The sequence below is a fragment of the Cibotium barometz genome, chromosome 3, assembly GCF_041138505.1.
Source record: "Cibotium barometz isolate CiBa-2024 chromosome 3, ASM4113850v1, whole genome shotgun sequence".
In the NCBI taxonomy this organism is placed as follows: domain Eukaryota; kingdom Viridiplantae; phylum Streptophyta; class Polypodiopsida; order Cyatheales; family Cibotiaceae; genus Cibotium; species Cibotium barometz.
Window position 1 is genome coordinate 11536697 of NC_141048.1, and position 12160 is coordinate 11548856.

Sequence of the window (12160 nt, forward strand, 5' to 3'; positions counted from 1 at the left end):
TGTTCATTATTACAGCAGTACACTCTCCATTGCCATCAAGAATGATTGGTGGCACTACATATGACACAAGGGTCCACATTTTATGAGGAGTTACTTCATGGAATTTTATATTCCCATGTTTCTCATTATTTATAAATTCTCCTAGATGGGTTTAGGTTCAGATGCCTTTCTAAATCTAGGTGATCGTAGCTTACTTTACACGTACATGGGTGATTCCATACATGCATGAGAGTATGGGTTGCATCGTCTTGATTTTATGAGTTTTGTATGGTTATTTTTATTTTTAAATTAATTAATTAATTCATTAATTAGCATTGTTGTTGTAAGTGTAGATCCTTGGGTTGGATGATAGAGGTGAGCTAGTGGTGGTCTCATGAAGATTTTGAGACACTCAACTTTGGGTGTCGGCAGAATACTATCTGATTTTGTGACAATGCGTGCCATTTATTTCATTTTGGGGTGTTCATATTTATTGTCACAGCGGATATATTTATTGAGACATGTGAAAGCTCACTTATGCATATTTAATTTTACAAGAGATGCACACATTTAGATGGTTTAAGATTTACACCTATTATGAGTAGTTTGGCTTCCAATAAAGTAAGCCATTTTTGTTAAAGTTGACCTCTTTGTAAAAGTGGACACTATTTTGAGACCGTGAAGTTATGTTGGAATTAGGGTTGCAGGAATGCACACACAACTTCAAGAAGATGAGGAAGCTTGAGCACAACACAGTAGTGTATATGAGTGCCAAAAATGAAAGATAACCAGCCCTAGAAGATAATGGGCGTATATACAATGCACGGGGGAAAAAACCTCCTAGTGAGGGAAAAAGTGCCCCGGCGGTCCTAAGTGTGTTCACACACATCACTACTATAATATGGTAACAAATCCCCCCTGGAGTGATGCGGTGAACAAGAGCTAGCACTCATGTATAGGAAAGTGTCTAGCTATGTGGACGAATCCACAAAAGGGAGTAAGCCCAAAGCTTTGCGAAAAGCTTCGAACTTCTCACGAGGCAGAGCCTTTGTGAAAAGGTCTGCAAGGTTATCCTGTGTTGGCACATAAGCCAAACTGATCTCTCCTGCAGAGAGTCTCTCCCTGACATAATGGTAGTGCACCTCAATGTGCTTCGTACGAGCATGGAACACTGGGTTCCGCGCAACTGCCAATGCGCTCTGACTGTCAGTGAAGATGGTGGTGGCAGATGGCTGCCCAACACCCAAATCAGCCATAAGGCGTCTGAGCCACACACACTCAACCGTAGCTGTGAAAGCTGCCCTGTACTCAGCTTCACAACTAGAAGTGGCCACAGTAAGCTGCTTCTTGCTCAACCATGATATGCATGAGCTTCCAAGCATGAAGCAAAAACCACTCGTGGACACGCGTGTGTCATAACAACCAGCCCAGTCAGAATCTGAAAAAGCATGTAAATCTGGTGGCAATGATCCCCCCTTGGGATAAAACAACCCAAGATGCCGAGTACCACTCAAATAGCGAAAGATACGCTTCACTGCCTGCCAATGCTTAATGCCTGGGCTATGCATAAATCTGCTCACCTGTGAGACTGCAAACTGAATGTCTGGCCTCGTAATGCATACATAAATGAGGCAACCAACAGCTGTCTGATAGAGTGTGACATCAAAGTGATCTCCAGCATCATGAAGACTCAACTTCAAACCTGTCTCCATTGGAGTAGCAATAGGCTTGCAGTCTTCAAGGCCAAATCTCCGCAACAATGTTTCAATATACTTTGTCTGACACAAAGCAATACCTCCATCACACTGCTTAAATTGTATCCCCAAATAATGATGCAAATGCCCCAAATCTGACATCTCAAAAGAGGCATTCAAATCAGCCTTAAAATCAGCAATATGACTCTCATTTGGTCCTGTGAGCAGCATGTCATCGACATAGAGAGCAATGATTAGATGTACACCATCTACAGGTTTAACATACAAAGTGCTTTCTGTTGGACTATTCTGAAACCCATGTGCAGTCAAATATGCATGTATTTTTTCATACCAAGCTCGTGGAGCTTGCTTTAAACCATATAAAGCCTTTTTTAACCTGCACACTTTGTTTTCCTGCCCTCTTTGAACAAAACCACGAGGCTGCGATACATACACCTCCTCATGCAAATCTCCATTTAAGAACGCAGTCTTTATGTCCAGCTGATGTACATTCCAACCATTATGAGCTGCTAATGCACAGATGCTACGAACAGTGGTCATACGACATGTGGGAGCAAAAGTCTCATCAAAATCAATGCCCTTCTCTTGAGCATAACCTTTTGCAACAAGCCTAGCCTTATGGCGATCCACTGTGCCATCAGGCTTACGCTTCAATTTGTATACCCACTTAGTGCCAATGGCCTTCTTGCCAGGGGGCAAGTCACATAAAGACCATGTACTATTCTTCATAATAGCATCGTATTCTGCTTGCATAGCAGCCATCCAATTTTCTGAACTTTGTGCCTCATCAAATGAAACAGGCTCACTTTCATCGCACATACTAGAAACAGCCAATGCATAACAATCTGACGCATAAGAGGCACCATGAGAGCCAGAACGAGTGCGACTAGACAAAGGGGCATCCAACTTGCTGTCACGCAAAGTCTGCACGAGCCATCTAGGCATGTTCCTAGAGCCCTCAATCTCTTGTCTCTCATCCTCAAGTGCATCATGCACATCTGCATCAGATATAGGCTGATCTGTGCCATCATTTAAAACCTGCATAGGCTGAAAAACTGCCTCATGAGGTATTGCACTTGACTGTGCACCACTGAAAAGAGGCAACAATGTATCATAGACATCACGTGAGCTGATATCTGTCTCCTTAGTACATGAAACCAAGGGCTGAACTGCATCTTCCACAAATACAACATCACGGCTAACCAAAATGCGCTTTGTCTGTGGATGATACAAACGATAGCCTTTGCTCTCAGCACTATATCCAACAAAAATACATTTGACAGCTTTGTCATCCAATTTTCTGCGATGTTGCACAGGCACTAATGCATATGCCAGGCAACCAAAAACACGTAAATGGCCAACAGATGGCTTGCGGCTATGCCAAGCCTCATATGGAGTGACAACCTGTAATGCTTTGGTGGGACACCTGTTTAGTACATAAGTGGCACACATGACAGCCTCAAGCCAAAAACCATGTGGTAGACTTTGACTCTTAACCATACATCTTGCCATTTCCATGAGAGACCTGTTTTTTCTCTCAGCCACACCATTTTGCTGTGGTGTATACGGCACTGTACATTGGTGTTTTATCCCACGCTCAGCCAGAAATGCATTAAATTCTGAAGACATATACTCCCCCCCTCGATCTGAACGGAGGGTGCCCATCTTACTTTCTGACACATTTTCAGTCATAACCAAAAACTGTTTGAAGCACAAAAACACTTCGGACTTTGCCTTCAAAGGATATACCCATGCATGCCTGGTAAAATCATCAATGAAAGTCACGAAGTAAAGGTAGTTTCCAAATGATGGAGTTTGCATGGGACCACAAACATCACTGTGAACAAGCTGCAATCTGCGTTCAGCTCTCACTGATCCATCTTTGGGAAAGGAAGCACGCTGCATTTTACCCAATATGCAGCCCTCACAAACATGCTTGACAGGTGCCTCAAGCTTAGGCAAAGAAGACACCATTTCAGATTTCTGCAGGCGCAGCAAACTTGCAAAATTCAGATGACCAAAACGTGCATGCCACAGTTTTGCATTTGAAATAGCCTGCGTATCCATAATAGCACATGCTGAATCCTCTACACATTTGCCATCCATATTGAGCTTATACAGCCCTCGACATAGTGAACCAGATGCTACAATGATGTCACCACAAGAGAGATCATGAACAGTACATCTGTCATCCACAAATTTTACAACCAAACCTGTTTTGGCAAATGCGGAGACTGATAGCAGATTCTTTTTGATCCCTGGCACATACAATGCATCAAAAAGTGTAAAGGTGTTGCAATTTGCAACATTCAGCACAATCTGTCCAACTCCTTTAACGGGATAAGAGGAGTTATTGGCACAAGTGACAGTATTCCCTGTGGGAGCAGACTCAAGGAAAGTGAATAAACTACGCTGCGAGGTGATATGCTTAGTGGCACCACTGTCAAAGTACCATACATCTGAATCTACTGCAGACATACATGTGTCATGCAAAGATGGGTCATAACTGCACTGCGCATTGAATGCCCATTCTGTATCTAGCACAACATTAGCAGATTCATTGTTAGAAGGAGAGGCATCTGCAACAGCCATACCAACCTCTTTCTTCTTAGCCTCTTTCGCAGCCAGCTTAGGACACGCTTTGATGACATGATCATTTCCCTTACAGTACTTGCAAAATGTCTTCTGTTTATCACCCTTCTTCTCATCTTTGTCTTCCTTCTTTGGTTGCGCAGCATTTGCAGATTTCTGCTTACTAGAAGAAAAGCCAGCTTTACCTTTCCCGCTTCTCTGACTAGCAACGAAAGCTTGATCTGCGACACGCATAATATTCCTGTTTTGCCTTGACTGGTCTTCTTGCAGCAAAACAGAAACTAACTCCTCAAATGATAAGGCATTGGGATTGCCTTTCATCATCAAGCGAAGAGTGGAAGCAAAACCCTGATAAGAATCTGGTAGACCATTCAAAACAGTCTGCACAAGTGAACTGTCTGACAGGATTTCATCTGCAGAAATGAGCTGCTCTTTGAAATCCTTGATCTTTGTCAAAAAGCTATCCATAGAATCACCTTCGTTCATATGCTCACTCTCCAACTGTTTTCGGAGATAAGCAACACGAGCCTCATTTCTTGCCTGATACAATGTGGCAAGTACATCCCAAGCATCCTTAGAAGTCCTGCAGGAGCGAATATGTGGGATAATGGTACGTTTGACAGACAGCGCAATCAAGGCATGAGCCTGCGCATCTCTACCATCCCAACGAATCTGCTCTGCTGAAAGTGGTGGTTCTCGAACAGCTGCTACAGCACTTGTGCCTGCACCATCATCAACAGTACCTGTTTCTGATGTGTTTGCAGCATTCCCAGCCACAATAGGACGTGCATCAATACCCTGCACAATGTTCCATAACCCCTTTGCTACCAATACATGTCGCATCATATATGCCCACAATGGATAGTTGGTGCCATCCAACTTATCCTCAGCAGCCAACATGCGGAATACATCATTGTTGTCAGCCATGGCCAATGACTGTACTACTAGATGTAAATGCTGTCTGTAAGAGGTAAACCTGTATAATATCGACCTGTGCTATGTAGCACAGCCCAAAACAGACGAATGGGCACCTGTCCTGCAGATTTTAATCTTGACAGAAAATCTGCACAGTAGGACGATTTTGCCTGCGCAGTACTTGGAATGCAAAAACGGAGGGCGAAATGACTTCAGATCAAAATTCTGAAACGAACCAGCCCTACGGGCTGTCCCACGGCATATACTAACCTGCAGACGCTCGTGAAACCTCGTCGCAATCGGAGGAGATGAAGCGACAGGTGCCGGTGATGCTGCCCGGGAGGAGGAAGCCTGCTCTGATACCAATTGTTGGAATTAGGGTTGCAGGAATGCACACACAACTTCAAGAAGATGAGGAAGCTTGAGCACAACACAGTAGTGTATTATGAGTGCCAAAAATGAAAGATAACCAGTCCTAGAAGATAATGGGCGTATATACAATGCACGGGGGAAAAAACCTCCTAGTGAGGGAAAAAGTGCCCCGGCGGTCCTAAGTGTGTTCACACACATCACTACTATAATATGGTAACAAGTTATTTCAAGCAATATGATTAACATACACCAAGAGGAAGTATGGGCTCAGTTTTGTGTGGGGGAAAATTGGACCCAATCTTGTGTTATATGCAAATTTTATTATATGCTATGTTAATTATTACTTTACAATTATTTTATGGGTCATTTTTCCTCTAATAGTGGTATCAAAGCCAAGATTAATTGTAAAGTTGGTGAAGAACTAGAAGACAAAGAAGCTTTAGAAATTTAAGAGAAGGTAAATTTTTAATTACAATTTGCAAGGAAAGGCTAAAGTTCAAAGAAAAGCTTTCATCTGTCCTTTGGATATAACAAATTCCCATAATTCTTTTACCCACAAGGCAAACAAAGTTGGAAAACTACTTTCCAAAACCACCCAAACCCAAACATGGATTTCCCGATTTCTTTCCCTCTCTCCCAAACAGACACCATGGATCTAATTCCCTCAACCAGTAAGCTCCAAAAACCACTCTTATCAAGGCATGAGCTAAAGTTTATCTCCCTCCCTCTCTCAATGGCACACGATGACTTTCCCTTCCTAAATTACTTTGCTAATTTGTTGTTGCACATGTGACCATTGGTTTATCTCTTTAGATTGTAAGCTTTAAAAGATTAAAGCTTTAAACCATTCTTGAGTTCTTTTATAAAGCTTAGCTAATAAGCTTTGGTGTGAGCTAGCAAGCTTTTTATTTTTTTAAATCCTCTCTAGTGAATTTCAAAAAAATTAAGAGCTACTTTTTGGTTCCCAAAATCCATATTCTTACCTAAAATTACCATTTTAAATCCAAAAGTGCCTTAAAAATACCAGATAATTTGGAAATAAAAATTCTCAAAAAATTTCTTGAGCTCTTGCAAGCAATTGGGTAACTTTTTAGCCACTTGTGCATGCCCTTTACAATCACACCACTAGCATGAGAATTATTTATTGTTTTTCTTTTAAACCTAACACACTTGAACGTTCCTTTTATCAGACTATCTTGTACACATTAGAATGACTCGGACATCTCTTCATAATCCTCATCAAACTTCTGAACTTCTAACTTAAATTGTATTTCTTACACAATTACCTCAACATCCAATTCATATGGTCCTGTTGAATTAGAGCAACTAACTTCTTTTTATGGTTCTCGCAAAAAGTTGAATTTACAAATTCTTTCTGCTTTTGTGGAGGACTTAACTTTGGGCCCTTCAAGTTAATCTGCACAATAGACTTCCCCTTGTTCGATGCCAATGGCTCCCACTCTAGCTTTCTCTTTTTCACTTCCCCCACCGTCATCTGCTCCGCACTTCTGCTAAACCCTGATGGGGACATCGTTGAAACAATGGGCACCTGCAACGCATATTCGAAGATTGCCGCCAAGTAGGGTGCTAACTTTCCCTCTGAAGGTAACGTCCGTTTATCATGCGCTTCCCCCAACTGCATCCTGTCATAGATGAAAGTGGCCCAATCCATCTTCATTCCTCTCTCTGCATTGTAGAGGGGTGCAAACGCCTCCTTTGACATATAGGCTGTCTTAGCTAGAATGTTACCTTGTCTAACTACCAAAATAGATGGGTACTCCTCAGCTTGTCTGTATTCCTCACCATATAGTATGACCTTGAGCCCTTCGAGGGTCCAAACTCGGCCCGCATCAAAGCATCACAGAGATTTTCTTCAACTTCTGTGTTTGGATGAACGGCACCCGAAAAACTTCCGCCACAAGCTTCGGCGTCACCTCCTTATCATCTGTGATCTCCCTCAGATGACCCAACTACTTCTTGTAAGCTGAATTGACACTGGAAAGTTCTAGAATCAGTTTGCTTGGTTTTAGAGGCTCACTTTTTCCTATAAATAGATGCCTCCCCCTTTGTAAAAGCTTAATTGTGTTTATGCACTATTACTCTACTCCTTCCCTGAGCCATCTACATTGAATTTTTTAATAATTCAATTGTTTTTGGCCTAATCCTCTCCAAAGTGAATTGGTGGCCACTCTTGCTTCAAACAAGAGTAGAACCCTCAATCCCTCAAGCCAAAGGAGAGCTTACAAGCTCCATGTAAGCTAATTTTCTTACTTGTTTAATGAAAAATCTATGGTTTTCTTAATTTTTATGTTTTGCAAATGTTGAATTAAATTCAAATGCTATGCCTTTTTTAAAAAGGCCACCCCCTTCTCCTCTTTACATTCCATCCTTTCTCGATCTTAGAAAGATTACCTAAGGGATTAATTAAACTCTTCTTATTATTTACTCTCTTGAATTTAGAAAATTATGTAGATTAGAGTTCTATAAATCTAATTTGGGTTAATTTAACTTAAATAAAGAATGATAAAAATGAGAAATGGTCAGCCATACAAAGGAGGTTATGGCAAAATTTTCTAGAATTTTGTGGAAAAGAAAGTTTGTTTTTATGTTATTCCAAAAGAGTAATTCCCACCATTTTTGCATCTAAAAGAAATATTCTAATTACTCCATGTACATATTTACCTATGAATATGCATGGATATCACTGATATTAATTATTAAATTTGATTTCTATGCATAAAAAGATGCATAATAAAATTATTATTATTATAATGTAGTGTTATTTTCTTATTAAATTTGATTTCTATGCATAGAAAGATGCAAGGAATTTTCTTAATTATAGAAGTGTTATTCTTATTAAATTTGATTTTTATGCATAGAAAGATGCATAAAGGAAAATTTTTAATTACAAAAGTGTTATTCTTATTAAATTTGATTTCTATGCATAGAAAGATGCATAATGGAATTTTTATTATTATAAAAGTGTTATTCTTATTAAATTTGATTTCTATGCATAGAAAAATGCATAATATGATTTTTTTATTACAAAAGTGTTATTCTTATTAAATTTGATTTCTATGCATAGAAAGATGCATAATGGGTTTTTTTAATTATAAAAGTGTTATTCTTATTAAATTTGATTTCTATGCATAGAAAGATGCATAAAGGAATTTTTTTTATTACAAAAGTGTTATTCTTATTAAATTTGTTTATGCATAGAAAGATGCATAAAGGAAATTTTTTATTACAAAAGTGTTATTCTTATTAAATTTGATTTTTATGCATAGAAAAATGCATAAAGGAAAATTTTTTATTACAAAAGTGTTATTCTTATTAAATTTGATTTTAATGATGATATAATTTTCCCTCTCAGAGTATTTACTTATTCATTTATCAAATATTCATGGAAATTAAACATAGAATTAAAGAGAATCTAATTTTGATATAAAAATTCTTTATGCATAAAATCAATTTAATAGGAATAACACTTTTAAAATAAAAAGATTTCCAATATGCATCTTTCTATGCATAGAATTTAAATCTAATGAAAATAACACTTTTATAAAAAACAAATTCTATTATGCATCTTTCCATGCATAGAAATTGAATCTGATGAAAATAACACTTTTATAATAAAAAATATCCAATATGCATCTTTCTATGCATAGAAATTGAATCTAATGAAAATGACAGTTTTATAATAAAAAAATATCCAATATGCATCTTTCTATGCATAGAAATTGAATCTGATGAAAATGACACTTTTATAATTAAAAAATATCCAATATGCATCTTTCTATGCATAGAAATTGAATTTGATGAAAATAACACTTTTATAATTAAAAAAATATCCAATATGCATCTTTCTATGCATAGAAATTTAATTTTGATAAAAATGACACTTTAAGAATAAAAAAATATCCAATATGCATCTTTCTATGCATAGAAATTGAATCTGATAAAAATGACAATTTTATAATAAAAAAATATCCAATACGTATCTTTCTATGCATAGAAATTGAATCTAATGAAAATAACACTTTTATAATAAAAAAATTATCCAATATGCATCTTTCTATGCATAGAAATTGAATCTAATGAAAATGACACTTTTATAATAAGAAAAATATCCAATATGCATCTTTCTATGCATAGAAATTGAACCTGATGAAAATGACACATTTATAATAAAAAAATATCCAATATGCATCAATCTATGCATAGAAATTGAATCTAATGAAAATAACACTTTTATAATAAAAGAAAATCCTTTTATACACCTATTTATGCATAAATAGGAATAACACTTTTAAAATAAAAAGAATTTCTTTTAGAATGCACAAACGGTGGAGATTATTCTTTTTGAATGACATAAAGATAAAACTTATTTCCACAAAATTTAAGAAAATTTTGCCATAACCTCCTTTGTATGGCTGACCATTTCTCAAATTTTACATTCTAAATTTACTTTAAAATTTATCCCAAGATGAAATAAAGCACTCTAATCTAATCATTTTTTCACGTCTAAAGAGTAATCAATAGGAAAAGTTTAACTCAATTTATTTGTTACTCATTTTAGGATAAAGAAAGGCTGAAATTCTTAATGAAGAGAAGGGGGAAGCCTTTTCATCAAGGCTTATAATCCATAATCACATTAAAAAGCAAAGAATTCAGAAAACCATAGATTAGAATTTTTTAAAAAAAGTAGAATTAATAAATTACATGGAGTTTTGTGAGCTTTCCTTTGGCTTGAGGGATTGAGGGTTCTACTGTTGTTTGGATCAAGAGTGGCCACCAATTCTTTGTGGAGGAATTAGTCAAAAACAAGTGAATTCAATGTTTTTGGCTCTAGGGAGGTGTAGAGTAACAGTGCATAAACACTATTAAGCTTTTACAAAGGGGGAGACTTCTATTTATAGGAAAAAGTGAGCCTCAAACCAAGCAAACTGATTCTAGAATTTTTCTGATCAGTTTGGTCAATTTTTGACTATTTTGGGTGAGTTCCAGCTTACTTTTTGGAACTAGACTTAAATTAGGAGAGAGGAGAGATGAAATATCTCAGTTTATTGATTTAAAATGGAAAGCAATGATGAAAAAAAAGGCGCCTCTTTCATGAGGGGAACCCCCATTTTGAGGTGTCAAAAATCAGTTTTTTAACTATTTTCCTTGGTCCTTAGTCCACTCTTCATCTTATGTGAGTATTTACTTATTTTTGGGGGGGTTTTTCTTTATTTCTTCAATTTATCTCCTCCCTACATTTGGATTAATCTAATTGGTCCCTCAAAACCTTAATCCAAAATTTTCAGAAAATCTAGACCCTTAGGTTAAGGCCTTTTGAGTAGATTATAATTTATTTCTAATGCACCTTAGGAAATTCTTTTTAAAATTTCATTTTGGGAGGATTTAGTTTAATAAGAAAGGATATTTTTCCATCCAAAGATATCTAAAAATTGAGTTACCTCTCTCTAGAATATTTTTTGTCTCTAGACCAAAACAGGTAGAAACAAGATCTTTTATTATTCTGAAAAGGGGATTGATTACAGGGGAAGAAACTGGTCATCTTGAGGGGCTGGGGAGGAATCTTACATGGTATGTACTCTTATCTTTATGTTATGTTGGTTGAGTAGAGAAGAAGAAGAAAGAAAAAAATTCAGCTATCTATCTCTCTTGTGTCTTGCTCTCTCTTGTGTATGTGTGTTTGCTTACTAGGGTTTGAAGCTCTCTCTCTCTCTCTCTCCCACATTCTCTTTATGGTATCAGAGCCTGGTTTGTGTGTGAGAGCTAAGTAGGCAAGAAAGAGGCAAGAACAAGCAAACAAGGAAGTGGTACATGGGTAAGAGCACCATAATCTCTTTCTCTTTCTTGGTTTTTGTACAATACCTCCCGAGTAGCTCTGGGAGGTACACATCTCCAATTGAGGAGTTGTCTTTGTAGGAATGGAGCTACAGGAGGGCAGGTATACTATCCTATTGGACATAAATGTTTCTAGCCAGATTCGTGTTTCGGGTGCGTTACGGGCTACGTTTCGTTCACTACAAGGTATTTTCGGGTAGTTTTCTGGAAGTTCTGGTAGAGAGTTGTTTCTGCTCGAAATCTAGTAATTGTAGTGCAGCAGTGCATTTTGGAAGTGCAGAGATAGGGTTTGCACATGTATTGTTGATACTCGGTGTATGTACATATACTCTGGTCACATTTGGTGACACATAGGCTGTGTTGAAGTACCACTGTTGTAGCAGTTATAGGAGATACTGCTGTATTATAGATTGCATACAGAATTTGATTGCTTGCAGGTTATTTGATTACTATAGGAAAACATGTGTGACGGAATAAATCAGATTATTAGTGAGAAGCTAGATAATAATAATTTCCATGTCTGGAAGTTTAGAATGACCAATTTTCTAATGGGGTAAAGGATTTTGGGATTATGTAGAGGGAGACAATGAGGAGCCTCCAGAGTTATCTGAGGAGAATGCCACTCCTGCATATATAAAGACATTCAAGGATTGGAATTAGGGTGCAAGAAAAGTCATGTACTGGATTTTAATTAGTGTCACAGACACTAATAGGCCACATACATGATGCAAACA